The 17,968-nt window shown below is 34.7% G+C and overlaps 1 pseudogene; it reads left to right on the top strand.

Moving 5' to 3' along the window:
• LOC136406568 (ubiquitin carboxyl-terminal hydrolase 39 pseudogene) overlaps positions 1 to 15,470 on the top strand; it is a 68,994-nt pseudogene extending 53,524 nt beyond the window's left edge.
• The last annotated feature ends 2,498 nt before the right edge of the window (positions 15,471 to 17,968 follow it).

The following is a 17,968-nucleotide window of genomic DNA, read 5'->3' as shown; positions in this document are numbered from 1 at the left end:
GTTCCTCTCCTTCAGAACTTTAAACATTGGGGTCCACTCTCTTCTAGCTTGTAGAGTTTCTGCTGAGAAATCTGATGATAATCTAATAGGCCTTTCTTTATATGTTTTATTCTTCTTTTCCCTGGCTGCCTTGAGAATTTTTTCTTTGACTGACAGTATTTTATAAGTATGAATGATCCATATATCAGTTTGCTTTACAATCTTCTTTAAACTCAACATATAAATGTTATATTGTTTTCTATCTTATGCTTCATTTTTAGTTATTTTTTAATGTAATACAAGTAAAATAATCAAAAGGCCAGATTCTACAAACAAATCAACTTGGAGAAATTTCTACAATTCCAAATAATTAGACAGTTTTCAAAAATATAAGGCTACACAAAATCAAGTTACTTCACATACTCATATTTAATTCTTACCTCCTTAGTCATGCCACCCTAATTTTGTTAAAATATTGACCAATTTATATTTTAATGACCAGCTCTACTGATGACACAATATGCAATATATAAATTTACAATTTGGTGACTAAAATCTAGACTGTAAGTAATATCCCTTCTTTTTGATTAAGTTGCATGGAATATAAAGGAAAATTAAATTTTAGAAAATAAATCAATTATCACTTTTAGATATTGAAATTACACTATAGTATAAATGAGATCAAGTAATTATTTTTAGAAATACAGCTGTAAAGATATTTTGAATATATCATAGTTCAAGAATTCTTATATTGTAATTGAATATCTTGTATACTAATCTAAAATGATTTTTATGTCTGATTCATCATGAAATTGCACTAAAAATTTTAATAAGCAAAAATGCAATGGATAAGAAGATAATGAAAATAAAATTAGGGGGAATATAATCATATTTTATGAATGTACATTTAAGATACTATTAAGAGTAGTAATTAGCCTCACTAGGTAGTGATGCAGCAGATAGTGCATAGGACTGGGATGTGAAGGACCCAGATTTGAAACCTCAAGGTCGCCAGCTTGAGCACGCGGTCACTGGCTTGAACATGGGATCATAGACATGACCCCATGGTTGCTGCCTTGAGCCCAAAGGTCATTGGCTTGAAGCCCAAGGTGGCTTGAGTAAGGGGTCACTTGCTTTGCTGTAGTCCCAGGTCAAGGCACAAATAAGAAAGCAATTAATGAATGACTAAGATACCACAACAAAGACTTGATGTTTTTCATCTGTCTCCCTTCTTGTCTGTCTGTCCCTATCTGTCCCTCTCTCTGTCTCTCTCTCTCTGTTAAAAAAAAGAGTAATAATTAAGTTAAAAGTAATCACATAACATTGTTATAGAAATATATTAAGATAACAATTTCTTTTTAATTATTTTAAATATTCTAAGTATCTTAATGCATTTTATTTCCAATTAGTTCTGAAATACAGCAAATATATCCTGTTATTTCTATTGTAATTTTGATAAACTGAGTCAAGACGAAAAAACTGTCAACCTGTTTCAAGAGTAAAACAGTAGCTAAAGCAGTAACCACTTAAGTAACTACTCTAGGTCTGTAGCTTGAAATATATACTCTGAGAGTTCCAATGGGTCTCCAAAATACAAAATGTGATAATGCATTAAAAAAAAGCTGTACTTCTAATATTGAACATCTTTCAATGCAAACTTTATTAAGTAACTCATTCTTCCCTAGTCACAGAACTGGTATATACCGATTCATAGCTATACAAAATTACATGCCATGCTTGCTTTTCAAAAATGAAAAATGTATAATTTTAAATATTAAAGATTTACTTTATTTTTTTCTGGGGTAAATTTTACATTCAAAATTGTTTCCAAAGTACTCCAATTATACTATTGGTTGTGGATATTCCTCAGGAATGCTAAATATACCAAAGTCAATTACTGAACCTTTAATCAAAGTTTACTATAGCCAGGAACTCTACATAGAGCTTTATGTGTGTTACCTTTGTTTAATCCATGAAGTAATTCAGTAGCTTAGGTACTCTTGCTCTCCCTGTTTCCACAAGGTTATAATTCTTAATAACTAGTCCAAGTTTACACAGTGGGTGAGTGCTAGATCAAACAGCCAATGGCTAGAAGGGAAAAAAAACCCATATTTTTGATTTACAAAAACTTGCTTTTTATTTGAAATATTAAATGCTGTAAAATGCAGATTATGAAGTCTATATCATAAACTAAGATGTGAAAGGAGTGCACAATGAAGTACGAGTAATTTTTCCCACACAAAGAGAATATAACACTACCTGGCCTTCAGGAAGAAGACTAGAAAAGAGAGCTAAAGGTTAGTACGAGATAACTTTTTCTTCTGCTGTGAGCAAGCCTCTGAAGGTTTTATATGCATGTCTAAACAGGTGGCCAAGAGCACATCCAAAAAGGCTCAGGGTTCTATCAAAGGAATTAACCAGTGTACACACCACAAATCACGCAGCATAAAGAAAACAAACACCAGACTTGGCGTGGTAAGAGCACACGTGAAAACCCAAGGCCTGGACAGTAAACAGAACCATCGCCCCACCCCTGAGGCCAGGAAGATACTCTCTCCCCTTCCCTTCTGGAGATAACCAAGAAGAGCCAGAAATTAAGAGTCATTAACTAATTATTCAAAAGAATGAATTGTTAAATAGGTTATTGAATTACTAGCATGAAGATAACATGTTTCTGTGTCTGAGAAAAAATGAAGTTTTATAAGAGGGACCATCTGTGGCCTAAAACCATGTTTACTCATTAAAAACATAAACAAACAAAAGACAAATCAAATTTATTTCTCTCCATTTTATTAAAATTTTTACTATTTTCTCGACTGTGTCTCCTGTTTTACAACTTTATTTGCAACATTCCCTACATTCTCTCTCCCATCCACCATAAATTAACACTTATAACTATAAAATACCGTTTACTTGCTATCTTCTCCAGTTGTTGTTATGAGCTATATGAGCACAGCCCTCACATTCCCCTTTAAGGAGACTTTCAGTTTTTTAGTATCTTTTTCTTACCTTTTGAAAAGAAGCAATATATATATATATGGTGTGTGTGTATAAGTTTCCTGTAAAAAAAAATCAGAAAATGCCAGAAACTATGGAGCAGATAGGGATCGATAAATGGTAATTTTTAAAACCTCACCCCTCAGATTGGGGATAGGGTCCAGAGGCAAAATTAACTTAATAAAATAGTCTTTGAAACACCAGGCATGCTTAGAACTCATGTAAATATCTAAATATCTACAAAGTGCAATTTATCATCTCTAGATGGGCATGGTTTTGTGCAATATTAAATCATACAAACACTGCCTGATTTGATTGAAAGAATTGAAACCAAATGAATTTAAAAAAAAATAAAACCCAGATACTATTGAAGAAATCAGGTATGTCAGAGTAAAGAGCAACCACATTAGAAAAACTTCACGGCAATCTAAAAGAGAAACAGCTGGGAAGAAGTATAAAAGTAATAAATGGTCCAATGCATCAGAGCTCTAGCTGTTAATGCAGAGATTATTGATATAAAAAAAGCACATGTAAACTTTTATCTTGTGAGCTACTCAGGACTAAAATCATGATTTTAGACAATAGGCACCATCAGCATACTGTACAATAATCAGGAAGAATATGTCCCAGACAATAGAAAATAATGGGATAGGCATAAAGAGACTCATATTTGGATTCTAGGCATAATGTTCTTTGGAAAATGGAAGAAAAATTTTTAAAAGACCACATATGAGTTTAGGGAAAGGTGAAGAATTCAAGAATTAAATAAGCGTCTAAAGAATGAAGATAAGAGCAGATCAAACAGAATTCTAGAGCCAGATAGGTAGTTGTAAGGAATTAACAATGCCTGGACTTAGTCTCCATTCACCATTTATCCCAAAATTTTGTAGAAATAATTCTCTAAAGGTAAAAATGAGATTGTCTCATAGATTGTTTTTCTGATCAAAAATATAATGAAGTTTCTAGGAAGGTGATTCAATGAAAATAAGAAAGAATAATAAGAAAGTCCAGTTTCAAACTATTATCCCAAATCTAATTTAACTTGTAGAAAATACCTTAATTCCATAATTATATAAACAATACAATTTAAAATAATGTGGATGAAATGAGACTATTTTATATTTATATTTTATAATTAGATTATCTTTAGTTTTTACTAAATGCTTTTTCATGAAGCATCTCATTTCCATTTAGGATCTACAGATTAAATAGGGCAGATATGAATGACTGGAGTTTATAGCTTGAGAATGCTAAGATTTCAGATAATTTGAATAATTATCCCAAGGTTACACCCAAGCTAGTAATTGAAAGAGCTAAGATGGAACTCCTTTCCTATGTACTTTAAGTCTAGCAATTTTCAAAAGACATCTCACTGACTTACTACAGTGCCTATGATGAGAAGTAGACATTTTTTGTTTTGAAGGCAAGGAGGTATGTAGGCACAGACTTTGATTCCTAATAGCACTCCAGAAGAGAGAGAAGCCTTTTGAAGGTAAACTCAAGGGACTGAATAGATGACATCAATATTTCCATTTATCCAATTGTAGGCCTAATATATCTTTAGAAATTTGAATTACTACCCTCAGAAAATAAATTGAAGGAGACTTCCAAAAGTAGACAAATCTCTGATACAACTAGGTGTTGTCACTTTAAGCTTGACTAAGTCTATTTTGAGAGCATATTAGATCTTGTGGATCTAGACTAACATCAGATATATTAATCTTTGTTTCAGTTTAACCAAAGCTGCTAGTTTATTTTGGAGCTTTCCAAGGTAGTATAGCTGTCAGTTTACTCAACCTACCTAGCAACTTCCCTCATCCTACTTGTAATACTGAAGCGAACATTTTCATTAAAAAGAGTGAGGTAAAATCACTGTACTTTATTTCACACTTGATTGAATTATTGTCTAACTTTCATAAGGAATATAGTATTCTTGCTTTCAGAAGCAGTTAGTAGAAACATTAATAGAAACACACAAGAGACATTTATATAAATATTGGTCAGAAATTGACTGATTTATACAAACTAAATGTTTAGAACTGTCAGGAGTTATACTTCAGCCAAATGTTCCATGTTTTTGTATTTTTAAGGCCTGAAAGTAGTAAAACTAAGAATGTCCTCAAATAATTCTGTTGATTTTTTTTCATTACAACCTATAGTAAGTGAAAGAGTAAATACACACACAAACACACACAACTAGAACAAAAATTTAACTTCATGATATTTTCTGTTCTATTTTACTTTATTGGAAAGCAAAAGTTCTGGTTATAACCCACTAAATTGATTTCATGTCCCATTAATAGGTCCTGATGTACACACAGTGTAGGAAAAAAAAAGAAACTAAAAAAAAACTTTTAATGACCAAGCTCATAGGAAATATCTGTTTTTTACATGTCTCACTCACCATACCTATCTCTGTTGTCCTCTGGACATGTGCTCAGTTCTACTTTTTCTTATCACATTTTTTTAAAAAAATTATATCATTGACAAGTCCCCCCCCCCTTTTTTTTTTTTTTTTTTTTGTATTTTTCTGAAGTTGGAAACAGGGAGGCAGTCAGACAGACTCCTGCATGCGCCTGACCCGGATCCACCTGGCATGCCCACCAGGGGGTGATGCTCTGCCCATTTGGGGCATCGCTCTGTTGCAACCAGAGCCATTCTAGCACCTGAGGCATTGGCCACAGAGCCATCCTCAGCACCCGGGCCAACTTTGCTCCAATGGAGCCTTGGTTGTGGGAGGGGGAGAGACAGAGAGAAAGGAGAGGGGGAGGGGTGGAGAAGCAGATGGGCGCTTCTCCTGTGTGCCCTGGCCGGGAATCGAGCCCCGGACTCCTGCATGCCAGGCCGACGCTCTACCACTGAGCCAACCGGCCAGGGCGACAAGTCCCTTTTGAAGCATGTTCAACCTGATTTGGCCCCTAATATAAATCTTCCACTAATCCAAGATCACATTTTCTCATCCAAAGACAGATAATAAGGTTAGACAGAGCATAGAGTAGAATAAAAGAAGTGGTCCCAAAATTAGGATGCTCCTCTAAAGAGAACACCTGTTAAAGACAAACCTAAGGAACGAAACAAGGCTAAACACATTATTTTTTTCTCTTCTCCTTTATACTCTCTTTTTCTATCTTCTTCAGTAACATAATAGCAGTTTTATTTTAAATTACTCTGTTTATACATAAATAATTGGAATTTTACAAGTCCTCTGCTTCACTTAACTTCATGTAAACTTCACAATAACTTTGAGCTCTGTATCATTACATTACTTTTTTGTGAATGTAGAAAGATTCCAAGAAGTTAAATAAAATTCTGATAAAAAAAATAGATGTGATGGTATGGAAGATATTGATGGATAAAGAAAAGTTGTTTATAAATCCATTACATAAGACACAAATCCAAACCTATACCATTTAGATAAGACATTATAAATTAGCAAGGGTTAGGCAAGTAAAAAATAGTAAAATATCCAACATTACTTAGAAAAATGATTAGATGCTTAATCCTGTGCTATTGTGAAATTTCATCACTTATTTACATTATTTTAACAACTCTAGGTACAAGATAAACAATCTTAAATAATCCAATAAGAAACTCAAGCACATGCCTATTTTAGCTACAGTCCCTTTATCTCAAGTAATTGCCATTTATTCTGAGCATTGTAGTAATTAATTTACACTTAATCTAAATCATGTTTAATAAGATTAACTGATGAAGGGAGAAAATATTCTTCTTCACTCCTCCCTCTTGATCTTCCTATGAGTTTTTAGAAATGCCAATTGATAAACAATTGTAAATATGGACAGCGAAACAATTAAGAAGTAATTTAAAGACTATTAAGGATTTTAAAGAACAGTAAGGCAAGAGCGAGGAGATCTATATTTTTCTGGATTTTTGGATGAGATTACTTTTAAAGCAATCAAATAATATAAAGGTAAACAACAATTATGGGAGTTGCTATGCCAAGATAATGCATTAAGGATTTTTTAATGGGGAAGGACATTTTATTTTTTTTTTTTTTATTTTTTTTTTTTTTTCATTTTTCTGAAGCTGGAAACAGGGAGAGACAGTCAGACAGACTCCCGCATGCGCCCGACCGGGATCCACCCGGCACGCCCACCATGGGGCGGCGCTCTGCCCACCAGGGGGCGATGCTCTGCCCATCCTGGGCGTCGCCATATTGCGACCAGAGCCACTCTAGCGCCTGGGGCAGAGGCCGAGGAGCCATCCCCAGCGCCCGGGCCATCTTTGCTCCAATGGAGCCTTGGCTGCGGGAGGGGAAGAGAGAGACAGAGAGGAAAGCGCGGCGGAGGGGTGGAGAAGCAAATGGGCGCTTCTCCTGTGTGCCCTGGCCGGGAATCGAACCCGGGTCCTCCGCACGCTAGGCCGACGCTCTACCGCTGAGCCAACCAGCCAGGGCCGAAGGACATTTTAGATGTAGTGAAATTTGAAAAGATCTAAAGAGTCACTCAAGTGTAAAATGAAGGATTAGAAGGCAAGGATGATGAGGAAATAGTCATAGAGCAATTTTGGCAAATGATTAAAAATCAATGGTGACCAAAAAAAGTCTTCAAATCAATTCATGCAAATTGTAATTGTTTGGCAATTTTCCATTTTCACTTTTTAATATACTTTAATTGCCTTAAAATTATTTATATTGCACATATGTAAAGAACATTAAAGTAAAGCAACTGTTTACATGAAAAAATTCTTTATGTCTAAAATTCTCAATTAGAATATAAATGTAAGTTGAATGAATGGGAAAAAGTAATACTACCTATCCCATGGTGAGATTTTACTCTGGCTATAAGGTACAAATCAGTGCAAGCTTTTTAACTTTCTAGCATTTAAGATTAATAGAATTATGCTCTTGCATAAATAAAATTTCCCATACTGTCATGATATCAACATATAATTTGTTATGTAGTTTGTGTCTTTAGCAACAATGTGTTTCAAACCTGGTAGTGACCTAATATGGGTAAACTATTCTCAGAAAAATAGAAATTCATTTAAGAACATATTATTTTAGAACTCTAAAGGCTTTGCCCTGATACTCTTACCATAGAAAAGTTTTATTACCTATTTTTTGTATATATTTTACCAAAAAAAACCCAAAAACCTAAAGAATCAAACAAAAACAGTATATGAGGGCTGAAGAAATGGAATATATTGAGACTATGGTTAAAACTAACAACTGGAATAATGATAATTTAACAAAATATGTAAATAATTCATTTTTCAAATTAACAAAATTTTAATTAAAAAATGATAATGATGGCAAAATGGTTTTACAATTTATGTGCTTAAACAGATTTTCTATTTCAAGTGTTTTCTTTCTCTACCTCAAATGAATGTCTGTGTTCCAGCCGTTGGACTGAGACAATCTGCCAATAGTGACAGAAATGCCTTTCTCCCAATTTTTTTTTAAAAAGATGATGAATAGGCCCTGGTTAGGTAGCTCAGTGAATAGTGTCATCCTGGAGCCCTGAGGTCGGGGATTTGATCCCCAGCCAAGCCACATAAGGAGAAGCAGTCAAGGAGTGTACAACAAAATGGAATGACTAAGTGGAAAAAGTTGAAGCTTTTCTCTCTCTCTTCACCCCCTTCCTTTCTCTCAAAATCAATAAAAAATAAATAAATAAAATAAAATAAAAAGATAATGGATACAAGTTTCCAACTTTCAAAAATTTTTTTCCATCAACCTTTGGTAATACATATACACTCGACAGTAGTATAAATGAGTCTGGCTTAACACAAGTTATATATTTACTTCAAATTAATTGTGTCAATATTTCATTTTCCTTCCCCAATACACCCAGGTCTAGATGATATGCTGTGTGTAGAATGCAGAACAGGTGTTAGAACCCAAGCATTCAGCTGTTTGCCTAGCATTTTGCTTTCTATGTCTAAATGTTTTAGTAAATTTTTTTAAATACTGAAAGGAAAATATTTCATGGTATTTCTAAGAATCTTCATAGTAAAAACATAAGCAAAAGCAGAAATTGGACTAAATAATGCTTCCCTTTTACATCCAAACCACCGAAAATCTCCCACCGTCATTCTTAAGATTTTGGATTCATCACATAAAGTAAACTGTGATAAAAAATAAGTGAAACAATGAAGAGATATTTATCCAAATAAGATGTTCATTAAAGTCCCTACTTTGATCAAATTCACTAAGAGGCAACAATTAAGACAGAAAAAATAGATGGTGGTTAAATAGCAAGATACCTAGGAGGTCATAATAAATCTTTATCTCTACAGATGAATAATTCTCAAGTAGTGTTTATTTCTCTATCTACTTTCTAACCTAAATATTTCAACATAAGAGTTTAACACCTATGGTTCCTTAGCCAATAAATTTCAGTTTCTTTTATATAAAGATAAAAAATTGAAATTATATTTAGGGTAAATTACAAGGTAGTTTATGGAAAGAGATGGTCAACCATGGTTTCAGATGCCCTAATCTACATGAAGAGGAGACTGAGTGGATATCATGGTATACCTGCAAATAAGCAAGTCCTGGCACACAGGTGGAAAGCTGTCCCCCCACCACCTTAGACTTAGTAAAGAAAGTCATTCTCTTATTGATAAGAATTATTTCTGAAAATAACTGTGTTTATTACCTGCCAAGTACCTTATGTGTATGATTTCAACCCATTCTTTAACTAAACTTATGAGATTAGTAGTATCATTAAATTAATTTTTGACTAGCAAAATTACAAAACTGGAATCCTACCACAGGTCTCTAACAATGTAGCTTCTAAAACACTACACTTTATTATATCTCTTTTGAGACAGAAATCTAAATAAATATCTTAAAATAATATAACTATTTCAAGTCAATAAACAATCTGATAACCAATATTTAAATCCCAGGAAATATATTGGACTAATGAAAATCTGAGTTAAAAAAAAAAAAGCCAGTGAAAATCTATAAGTATTTTTCAGAGGAAGAGAATGTGATCAGTATTTCTTATTTCAAATTCTCTGATACTAGAATTGGTATTTAAATGTCTGTTTGGAAAGTCTCTTATATGGCAAACATATTTGTGTCCTCAGTTATCTGAGTAGTTTTCAAGAAATATCAATCTAAACAGAAGAGAACATACATTTCAGCCTCTTAGCAAAAGCAAAAAAATAAATTAAAAGTATACATATATTTTTAAAGCCTGGCTCAAATAGGACTTTAACAAGAAACTCTAAGTCATCAGTATTTTTAAATGTATTACCAAATATGTAAGAGATTTTAGATAATCTTCAGTTCATATGACAATTCTTTGAAATTAACCCACAAATTGGTTTTACCTCATATTTATATTTTATCAAACCCATCTTTCTGACGTAGACATTTCTTTTCTTGGGATTCTTACAAAGATAGTTATCATGCACAGAGTACACTCTAGCTTTTGGTGGTTTTAATCTCAGTTTAACATCTTTGTGTTTAGTACATTTCTTTTCTTTCATCTGATCATGTACATGCTAAGATGTCAAAACTAGACTCTTCTGACATATCAGTCATAGATTTTAGTCAATATGTCTAATTCTTTAAGGTTTAAAATTTAAAAATGCATCATCATGATAAAATAGAGTATTGAATCTCAATGAGTGAAACTTATAGTTGGGTCCACATCAAAATATGCCTTTTATTATGCTTAGAATTTAACATATCATCTACTGAAAGGAAGAAAAAACAACAGAAATTGTATTAGAGATTTCCTTTTCAATTCACAGTACAATTCATACTTTAAGTGCAGTTCAAGTACAATATTTCTTGGTTATTGAGCTAACATGTCTATAAACAATAAAATTTCCTTAGAACATAGTTTTCTGTAATATGATCTGGTTCATATGTTTATGTGTGCGTGTTCTATTTGCACTCTTCATAATGTATTTCCCTAAGGAACTAGCCAAGTTTTCCCATATTAAAGTGAGGTTAAAATATCACTTAGAAACAACAACAATAAAGGCAACAAGTGCACTTACAGTTAGCTAAAACTTCAGAGGTGCTTGAATACAGCAACTGTGTAATTCATGAAAGAGTCATCTCTTTGAATAAACTCATAACAGAGTTCCAGACCTTCTTAACAGACAGCTCATTACTACAGACTGTCTATGCAAATTGTTCACTGACTATGGGCCCTTAGGGGAGGGTTTTTCTGTTTTCTGTCTTTGGTACTAACAGTATAACTTGCCATATAACTGCCCTCTTGCCAGTAATGTTAATGACGGTGATTATTAGTAATAACTCTGAGTAATGAGGTTTTCTTTTTTGTACTCAAAATAATTGCTCAATGTAAATCCACAGCAATTTTTATGGTACACTAAAGATTAGTAACATTAGAAACTTGGCAAATCTTACTTATAGAGGCATTTTACCTAATGATCTAATCCATCAGTTCCCAGGCTTAACGGTCTTGAGACTGTTAATTCACTTAGTACGAAAGGAGCTTTCTCTTCTTATAGCAACACTAAGAAACAACTTAGTCATTAAGCTACATTTTTAGGAGCTTTTAAAAATGTTCCTTGAAAATGTGAATTCTTTCTAAGCAAGGAATGTCTATGAGCACAGGGATATATAAAATTTACTGAGCAATTATTTAGTTACTCATTAATTAAACATTATTTCATTTAAGAAGTTTTCTTATATTTTGACTTCTAAAGCAACTCAAGATTAATTTCTAACCATGTGAATTTTATAGTCAATTTATCCATCAGTCATGTAAGTTAACACATCAGAATCAACAAGGAGCTAGAAATATTAACTATACAATCTCGTTTCTCAATCACATCACTTCTACATGTGCCAACAGGTTCCAGAATCTCCAATTAAAAAAAAACAAAAACACTTGAGGAGATACTCACTTATTGCTATTGCTACCATTTCCCCCCCTACTCACCAATCAGTTCATCCTAAAAAAGATGTAGGACCACAGAATTCAGTGAAGAGAAAAAGGAAAAAAAAAAGTTATGCATTTTGGTTCACCTGTCTTTCTTTTACATCTGCTACTTACAAATAAGAACTAGGCTGCTTAGAGATAAGAAATCAAGTTCATATTCTATAAGATTTCTTCTCTGTTCAAAAGGAAATTTCCTTATATCCTAAGAATCCCAAAACTCTAATTCAAAAGAAGATATGCACCCCCCCCCATCCCTGTTCATTGCAGCATTGTTTATAATAGCCAAGATCTGGAAACAGCCCAAGTGTTCAACAGTGGACAAATGGATAAAGAGTCATGGTACATTTATAAAATAGAATACTATGTGGTCATGAAATAAAGAAAATCTTACCTTTTGTGATGGCATGGGTGGACCTGGAGATTATTATGCTAAGGGAAATAAGCCAGGCAGAGAAAAACAAATATCGTATAATCTCACTTATGTGTGGAATCTAATGAACACAATAAATTGATGAACAAAGTAGAAACAGAAACAGGGTCACAAGAAACAGGATACCTGTCAGAGTGAAGGGGGGTGAGGAGATGGAATCAAAGAAGGTGAAGGCCATATTATGTATACATAACACATAGATACAAATAATAGGACAGCAAATCACAAAGGGAAAGGGGGAATGAAAGTAGGAAGAGGGAGTGAAGGGGGTGAAATGGAAATGAAAAGAGACTTTGCATGGGACATGGGGAGCACAATGTGGGGGACTGAGGGTGTTATGTTCAGTGGGACACTTGAAACCATACTAACAATAAATTTAAAATTAAAAATAAGTTTAAGAAAAAAGAAAATTTCAGTCACTGTCATTCTCTCTATAACGTTAGATTAATCAGATCCTTTCAAAATATGGAAAGGTAGCATAGAAATATTCCATGAATATTCCTACCTCATTTAATAATCCTCAGGAAAAAACAAAAGTTAAAATACAGATCAATTTCTATTGGCAATTCCACATCTGTTGTATATGCATTTCCCAAATATACTTAGGTTTATTTTTAGGTATTAGTGCTTGTTTGCCTACGCATATTTCTGTAATTTTGTTGGTTTAATAACAAGTCTTCATGTTTAGGAGGATAAAGCATTCTTAATTTTTATGCTTTTGATTTGATTTTGTCCTAGCCTTTACCATATAAATTTTAGACTTCTCATTATATACTGCTCACAAAAATTAGGGGATATTTCAAAATGAATATGAAGTGAAAAAGAAAAAAGCATTTGATTTTTTTTTTTAAACAAGAACATCAGAAAAGCAAATGACAAGTCAAAGAAAGTTGTTCAATTATGCAAATGAGATACAAAACCAACTTTTATTTCACTGGTGAAAATGCACTATACGAAAGGCTGAAAGCACTGGAGTATCTGCACGTTCCCTGATCCCCTAATTTTGGTGAGCAGTAAACATTTTTAGTATTGTTATTGAAATTGGATACATTCAATTGGAATACCTATCCTTGTGCTTTAGAACATTGTATACATTTATTTATTTCCAATATATAACAAAACAATTTGGGTCACCTGATGTATGCAAATATTTATTATCTACGTCATTAATTCTAATCTTTCTTTTTATTTCTTACAATCTATTTTTTATATTTATCTAGTAGATTTTTCTAGTTAGACAAATTTTTCAATTTTTAAAATCTATTTAGACTCCGAACCTGAGCGGGAGGTGCGAGCAAAGAATGGCCGCGTGGATTCTGAGGACCGGAGGAGCCGCCACTGCCCATACCTGGATACCATTAATAGGAGTGTGCTGGACTTTGACTTTGAGAAACTGTGCTCCATCTCCCTCTCTCACATCAATGCCTATGCCTGTCTAGTGTGTAGCAAGTACTTTCAGGGCCGGGGTTTGAAGTCTCATGCCTACATTCACAGTGTACAGTTTAGCCACCATGTCTTCCTCAACCTCCACACCCTCAAGTTTTACTGCCTTCCAGACAACTATGAGATCATTGATTCCTCGCTGGAGGATATCACGTATGTGTTGAAGCCCACTTTCACAAAGCAGCAGATTGCAAACCTGGACAAGCAAGCCAAACTGTCCCGGGCATATGATGGCACCACTTACCTGCCAGGTATTGTGGGCATGAATAACATAAAGGCCAACGACTATGCCAACGCTGTTCTTCAGGCTCTAATGTCCCTCCCCTCCGGAACTACTTCCTGGAAGAAGACAATTACAGGAGCATCAAGCGTCCTCCAGGGGATATCATGTTCTTGTTGGTCCAGCGTTTTGGAGAGCTGATGAGAAAACTCTGGAACCCTCAAAATTTCAAGGCACATGTTTCTCCCCATGAGATGCTTCAGGCTGTTGTCCTTTGCAGCAAGAAGACATTTCAGATCACCAAGCAAGGAGATGGAGTCGACTTTTTGTCCTGGTTTCTGAATGCGCTACACTCAGCCCTGGGGGGCACGAAGAAGAAAAAGAAGACTATTGTGACTGATGTTTTCCAGGGGTCCATGAGGATCTTCACTAAGAAGCTTCCTCATCCTGATCTTCCAGCTGAAGAAAAAGAACAGCTGCTTCATAATGATGAGTACCAGGAGACAATGGTGGAATCCACCTTCATGTACCTCACCCTGGACCTTCCTACAGCACCCCTCTACAAGGATGAAAAGGAGCAGCTCATTATCCCCCAGGTGCCACTCTTCAACATTCTGACCAAGTTCAATGGCATCACTGAGAAGGAATATAAGACTTACAAGGAGAACTTTCTGAAGCGCTTCCAGCTCACCAAGCTGCCTCCATATCTAATCTTTTGTATTAAGAGATTCACTAAAAACAATTTCTTTGTGGAGAAGAATCCAACTATTGTCTACTTTCCTATTACAAACATGGATCTGAGGGAGTACTTGTCTGAGGAAGTGCAAGCAGTACATAAGAACACCACCTATGACATGATTGCCAACATCGTGCACGACAGCAAGCCCTCCGAGGGCTTCTACCGGATCCATGTGCTTCATCATGGGATTGGCAAATGGTATGAATTACAAGATCTCCAGGTAACTGACATCCTTCCCCAGATGATCATGCTGTCGGAGGCTTACATTCAGATTTGGAAGAGATGAGATAATGACGAAACCAACCAGCAGGGGGCTTGAAGTCGAGAAGTCAGGGCTGTGCTTCCATGGGGCTTTGGACAAGTAACTGAACAATGGCTGACTGGCACATTCCCTGGGCCGCCCAGCTTTTATGGGGTTTGGTTCACACCAAAGCTCGGGCCTGCCCGCCTGGGATGGCTCTGTGCTATCACCCAGCAGCCCTTTGATCAGTTTATTGTAGATTGATCTTTCTCCTTCCTACCTAGCTCCCCTCTAGCTTCAGCAGGCCAGAACTCTTACAGACGTATGTAATTTAGTTTTGAGTAGCCACAAGTATCTGAAGGACAAAATAATTTCTTCTAAGCATCAAAGCCTCAGGATTCTAGGAATGAGACCCTAAAGCCACTAGCAGCCCCTTTTCATCATAGTATGTTGTTTTCCTGTGGGTCTCATCATTTCCTGATTTTTTTTAGAATGAATTAAATATTTTCCTGTTTTAAAACCAAAAAAAAAAAAAAATCTATTTAAAGTTATATAATTATCTCTAAAGATAACTTTAACTGAATCCAATAAATGCTGTTATATAGTACTTTCTTAGTCATTTAGTAGAAACTTTTATAAATTTTATTGGGATTATTCTAAACTCATGAGTTATGCAGTAATGCATTGTTTACATTCTGAACATATAGGGTTTTCTTTTCTTTCAAATGTTAATTTCAAACTTATTTTCATTATAATCAGATCACTAAATTCAGTTTTTGTTGTAGAAATATACTTGTGTCCCTTTGTCTTTCTTAGACCTACAGTTTCACATACTCTCATATGTTGGCAGCAATATTTTTCAGATTTCTTTAAGCAAGGAGTGTTACCTCAGCCTTTGTCTTAAACCAAAAAACTAGCTTCTATCTCCTTTTTCCTAAGAGATTTTTTAGTTTTCATCATTCCATGGAAAGGTACTTAAAAGTAGTACAGTACAACAGAACAATAAAAACCAATTTGGTAAGCCCTTTAATTTCAGCCTGACTAGTTATTTTGCATGTCAATTCCTTTTATAGTCCAAAGAAATATTTAACATTTCAGTCACTGGATTTTGATATCTATTTCATTTAAAAAATACTTGATGTGCTGACCAGGCGGTGGCGCAGTGGATAGAGCATCGGACTGGGATGTGGAAGACCCAGGTTTGAGACCCTGAGGTCGCCAGCTTGAGCATAGGCTCATCTAGTTTGAGCAAAGCTCACCAGCTTGGACCCAAGGTCGCTGACTAGAGCAAGGGGTTACTTGGTCTGCTGAAGGCCCACGGTCAAGGCACATATGAGAAAGCAATCAATGAACAACTAAGGTGTCGCAATGAAAAACTGATGATTGATGCTTCTCATCTCTCTCCATTCCTGCCTGTCTGTCCCTATCTATCCCTCTCTCTGACTCTCTCTCTGTCTCTGTAAAAAAAAAAACCCAAAAACAAAAACAACAAAAAAAACCACTTGATGTACCTATTTATGCTCTAAGTATTTAGCATTTAAGAGTATAAATAGTTACATCAAGTAATGAATTTATTCTAGCATATTCATTGGGAATCTTAGATAATATTAGTAATCACTGCAACAATGATCTGAATCAGATGTTATTATTCTATTGGCTAGATGGAGAAACAGTCCTATAGAAGTTAAGAAATCTGCCAGTCAGATTTAATTACATTTCTTAAAGAGAAATTATAGTCACTCAAGCAAGTATTTACATGTAAATGTTTGAAAGAAAATTTTTTTTTTTTCTTAAGTGAGAGGTGGGGAGGCAGACAGACAGACTCCCACATGCACCCTGATCAGGATCCAACTGGCAAGTCCCCTACTGGGCAATGCTCTGCCCATCTGGGACCCCTACTCCATTGCTCAGTAGCCAAGCTATTTTAGCGCCTGAGGCAAGGCCATGGAGCCATCCTCAGTGCCCGCCTGCAGCCAACTTGCTCAAGCCATTTGAGCTATTGCTGTGGGAGAGGAAGAGAGAGAGAGGAAAAGATAAAGGGGAGGAGTGAGGAAGTAGATAGTCACTTCTCCTGTGTGCTCTGACCAGGAATAGAACCTAGAAGTTCCACGTGCCAGACTGATGCTCTACTGCTGAGCCAACCAGCTAGAGCCAAGTTTTTACTTTGACAGTTTTTTTAAATTTCCTTTTAAAAATTACTTTTCAAAATATTGAAATTGGTTTGCAACAGCCAATGAAATAACAAATCATAGTCTGTTTTTTTTCCTTCTAAACCTTTTCCTAAGCTCAAATACAAATACAAACATACATATATAGTACTTTTTTAGATGGACGATTATTTTTGTAGTGTATTAAACTTATTTTTAATACATTATGAATATTCTTTGAGTTACATCTATATAACTCACTTCTTTGTAATAGCTGCATAACATTTCATAGAATGGATATATAAAATTTTATTATCTTTTGATTGATTGATAGGTTGAATTTTATATGGTTTTAGAAAATTTTATTTAGTATTATTAAATTCTTACAATAAAATCTATGTAACTAACTCATTGCCTGTATTTTGATCTTCAGTTGCTCTCCTTTCAGATTGTGTACCATTTCTACTCTCCATTATAGCACATATCTCATTTCATATGTCTGTCCTTGAATTAGCCTCATTCCAGCATGAAAGATCAAGTTACTGGGGAAAAATAATAAACACAGCATACCTCAAAACAATTTATGAAGTTTTCTAAAACTGTCTGCTTAGAATTAAAGATGCTTTAAGAATTCTAATTCTGAAAGAATTGTTTTCAGTTGTATTGTGAATTGTGTTTCAACACAGGAGAGTTTTCTAGGAATAATAATTTTCTCTGCCTTGTCAAATTTGACCATTCTAAATTCATTAGGAAAATGCTATAAGGGTTCTCTGGGTCAGGCAGTCCAACCTTCCCATTTCATTTCACAAAGCATGGAGCAATAATGTTCTGGAGTCAAGAAGAGCTGAGGATTTCAACTACTGATCTAAACAAAG

The sequence above is a fragment of the Saccopteryx leptura genome, chromosome 5 (genome assembly GCF_036850995.1).
Source record: "Saccopteryx leptura isolate mSacLep1 chromosome 5, mSacLep1_pri_phased_curated, whole genome shotgun sequence".
In the NCBI taxonomy this organism is placed as follows: Eukaryota; Metazoa; Chordata; class Mammalia; order Chiroptera; family Emballonuridae; genus Saccopteryx; species Saccopteryx leptura.
This window is presented reverse-complemented; position numbering and strand designations above follow the sequence as displayed.